Source organism: Bombus affinis, chromosome 13, assembly GCF_024516045.1.
Source record: "Bombus affinis isolate iyBomAffi1 chromosome 13, iyBomAffi1.2, whole genome shotgun sequence".
Taxonomy (NCBI): Eukaryota; Metazoa; Arthropoda; class Insecta; order Hymenoptera; family Apidae; genus Bombus; species Bombus affinis.
In genome coordinates, this window is record NC_066356.1 from 2,338,914 (window position 1) to 2,343,436 (window position 4,523).

General features: G+C 36.3%; 1 long non-coding RNA gene across 1 annotated transcript; it reads left to right on the top strand.

The window, feature by feature from the left end:
- The first annotated feature begins 1,882 nt into the window (after window positions 1–1,882).
- Window positions 1,883–3,765, top strand: LOC126923309 (uncharacterized). The gene is made up of 3 exons (XR_007713110.1): window positions 1,883–2,160; window positions 2,278–2,435; window positions 2,571–3,765. It is a non-coding gene; the product is annotated as an uncharacterized LOC126923309 (long non-coding RNA).
- Window positions 3,766–4,523: the final 758 nt, after the last annotated feature.

The window sequence follows — 4,523 nt, forward strand, 5'->3', positions numbered from 1 at the left end:
AAAGGGGACACGTGTCTCGTAATTGCAGGGAATTTTTCCTAATGAAAGGCCGTGCTGGTCAAAAAGATCCTAGAGCCGAAAGGGGCGGCGAGAATTATAGAGAGAATCGAGGCGCTTGCGAGTTTGATGGAAGCGCAAAGTGCTAGAAACCGCGTCGTGTACGATGCAATATCGTGGAACATTTTTATCGAACATCCTCTAAAAGCACATAGATCAACGTGTTAATAATGGAAACTATTGGCGATTAATTACAAGTAAGATCAATCCTGTATTTCTATTAGGACCACCTCGCGACTAACTTAACAACAAATTATACGATTGAATAAACTATGACAGTTTACAAACGATAAATATTTTACAATATTTTCATAATTATTTGCTAAATCATATTATAGCCCATGTTACAAAAAATTACCAGCACATTCTCCTTCTTACGTAATTATATATAGTATAAATCCTCATACAGTATCGTCAATAACATTGATGCTAGATAAAATAAAAAAAGAAAGGAAGAAAAATCAACTGACAAAAAGGGACGCGCCAGTACAGAAAAAAGGGAAAGAAAAATTTTTAAAATCCCGTCCTGTATGCGCGACACGTGGAATAGCTTTTTATTTAGCCAGTCGATTTAAACGGGACGAAGGGTCGAGGATCGATCGGTTTTTCTCGTGGCTAAATCCCTGTCGTGATGCTATTGAGAATGGTCGGGATTCTGGAATGGATTTCAATGGAGCTAGAATGCCACCGCTTCTCCCATGGGTATCGCGTTTTGCGGATCCGCCTTAACGAACCGCGCACTCAGTTTGCCGTATGCGTGTAGTTAGGCGTGAACCCATCCACTGAGGATCATTACGAGCGGCAAATAAAAAGGACCCAGTCTCTTGCCCCTTTTCAAGGACAAGTGGAAAATCCTGCCGGATGTGAGATGGACGTTGATCCCAGTTTCCTGAGGAGACTTTCAACGCAATTCGCCTTCAATTTTCAATTTTCCCAAACGCTTTCCCTTCTGTAACGTTTTGCAACTGCACGTCTTGTACTCAAAATACACTCGTTATTCGTTAGTACAGTGAGATTCAAAATTGTGTATGCATTTTAAAGGCACGCACGTTTGTTCAAGGACTTTTACACATATGTTACGGAAATTGGAAATTAATTGAAAAGATATAAAGTATGTAACGGAGTATAAATTAATAATAAAAAGAACATAACTAAGTCTGTAGGTAAGTCAATCTTATACTAATCTTACTTTTGTTTTTAAGATGTATATTTACTATTGATTTTCGCTGTATATATGTATATGTATATGTATATATACGTATTTATGCGTATGCGTGTATGCGTGAAAATGAAAGTCGCGAAAGCTGGAATTTAATTTGAATTGAATTTGTTAGTAACCAACAAGGTGAATGACGGTGAACGATACTCGACGAGACTAATCCGATCCGATTGGATTGAAACGTTTAGAGTGAATAGGATGACTGGGGAAATGAGAAGTTGGAGAATTATTGGTTTTTAATCTTCTTAAAGGTAAAAGTTCTTCTTAAAGTTCTGAAAGTTAGAAAATGAAGTAAGATTTAACTTTCTTTCGATTTTTTGCTTTCAGTTAGTTGCGTGTTTTAGTGGAGTTGAAACTCTAAATCTCTATAACTCTTACGTACGGATTAAAATTCTTCTTCATCCATAATTAAACAACAATGAAATTGCGAATTCACGATGCATTCCACGGTCCACCGTACGAATTCATTTGTCTCTAATTTCCAGATTTTTAATCGCTTAGAACTAAGCAATCGCTGTTTAGTTTTGTAGCGGCAGATAAGTCAGAGGACGATGCGAATCGAGAGCGACTCATGTGGTTGTTTTGCCTAGGAACATTGACACCGTCTTGACGTACAAAACGTAACGATAATTAAACTCCGGGTAAAACAATGTCGCCGCTACGTGCAACCGTCAACCGAAGTTGAATTTAAACTTTCCAGTACTCCCCCGACCAGTATAAATAAACGAACACGATCGTTAAGCCAATTAGTTAGTATCGAGTAATCTTATAATCGATTAATATCTAGCGAACGTATGCATTACCTTGTATACGCATATCGAGCAACACTGAGCAAACGACGACTAATTCTGTACTGCAAATAGTTTTAAATCTATTTGACTACAGTAAGTATCAACTCATCTCATCACTATATACACCAACACGTTTAATCGTCCTCCACAGTTTAATAGTAGTACTACCTTAATAGTAGTACTACTACTAATAAACATACGCGTTTCCAGAAAAGAATATGGGTCACGGTGTGTTCAATTTGCGTTTATTGGTCTGTGCACCGTACGTGCTACGCTTTGAAGTCCAGTACCTCCGTAACCAATGTACGAAATATTGATTTGAAATAAACTTTGCCTTCTACTCGACGAAGATTTTCCCCACAGTTTGGGTACGCTAGAGAATAAAATTTTATAAAAGAATTGGATATATGCATGTGGATAGCTTATTAGAAGAATTTCTAGAATATTATTAGAGGAAGTTTTCCGAGTTTTGAAAAATTATCTAATGTTATTTGCTTAATTAGGTAGAATATATTAATGAGATGATAATGAAAGATATATATTTAGCCTAAGGAATTTTCTAGCGAATGGAAACTTCGTAAAGCAGTATTGAAACTAGGTGAGACTGGCAGCAACGATAAGAGGAACAGAGCGAATATTGCACTTTGTAATTTTTAAATTTATCTACCATTTGCAATAGACGCGAGGACAAATGTTTCGCGTATAACTTTTTACTTTCTGTGTTCCAACGTGTACTATTTGTTTGACAAATAAAGAAACAGTTTTCAATAGTAAAAACAACATTGTTGTAAAAACAAATGGAGAAAATGTTACGATCAATAGCACAATCAAAGTGAACGTAGGTACAATATCTATTCCGAGAAAATTCAACGGAAAAAAAGGTTCTAACAAAGCGATGGAAATTTAGATAGCCATAACAAATATTAAAAAAAGATTTTTATTTAGAAAAATGTAATAGTGTGTAAAAATTTCTATCGTTTCTGAAAAATGTCGTGCTTATTTAATGATAAAATTAGCATTGAAAAGCTTCCAAACATTCGAACATCTCATAAATCTAGACGCAGTAGACTACGTCTCTCTAACAATGTATAACTAGTTGTACTTGCAAAGAAACTTCCTAATAGTAACAAAGTTTACCTAAGCAACTCAAAGTCGATCCGACATCTCTCATGGAAGACACACCATGAATATGGCAACGTCTATTAACTCCTGTTTAATACTTACACGACAGATAAACTCGAAAATTCTATGTAAATATTCTGCTACTAGCGAAACAACTGTTCTAATAACAGACTTTGACGAAAGTAATTGACACAAAGGAAGGATATAGAAGAAATGGCTGGAAACATTTGTTTTAAAGAATATTTTATTTTAAGGACAAAGTTTTATTTGTTATTTATTTCTAAAATAAATATTGCACATTGGGAGTTGACGAGTTAATTGTTAAATTTCAAAATTTTTATCCCGCTATTTTCATTTCTTTCCTGTCACGCAAACAATACTTCGCCCAAGCTGAACTTATCCTCCATTTCACAATCTCCATCAAGCTTTTCTTCTCGCCATTCAATTAGCCCTGTATGAAGAGAGCAGTCCATTTCTCAATTCCTCGCAGCAAGTTCGGCTCGGTGACACGAAAAGCGGCGCAGCGTGGTAAACGGAAGCAAGTAAATTGGTCAGTGGTAGAAAATCGGATGGGCAAGTACAGTGACGTGGCACCACGTCAAGCTCCAGGGCGGATTAATTTAAGGGTCAGATAAATCATTCCGCTATCTCGCCGGCTACGGCAAAAACATTTATCTTCCTGCTAACCTAGCCGGAAGCGGTGCCTCCGAAACTCGCGGTTATAATCGCCAACGAATCGAGACTTCGTGTTGATCATTATCCGCGAGCAAACACCGGGGATCCAACGTAGGATTTTTCAGAAATCCCCTATGAATCCACGCTGTTGCTTTCGGACAAATACGCCGTGGATTTATAGTCGTGCTGGTTCGTCTTTCGTTCTCGATTTGGGTCATTAATGATTCTGTGAAGAGCGCAGGATTTCTCGAAGCTTTACGAAGTTATAAATGAGATGGGATATTTGAAAGGATAAAGTTGGCATATTAATTGTTCTGGTAATAAAAAAAAGGACATGTGAAATTTCCTTTGGCAAATATGTTTAAAAATTATATGGTATGCCATATACTATTTAAATGTATCGTAGCTCGATATTTTTTAAACATAGAAAGCTAGTTTTCAGAAATGATGTTTTTTAAAGTAACAGAAATAGAACTTCTAGTGATATAGTACAACTAACTTGTAGTTGGAAAAAAGTTGTTACGATCAATCTACCTCGAGGCAATGTTCTTTTCTTTCAACAGCTCCTTATTAGACTTATTTCGTGACTTTTACACGGCACAGTTTGTTACTGCATATCACGTAATTGATTTTGCCATCGTTCTTATATTCTTCTTTTT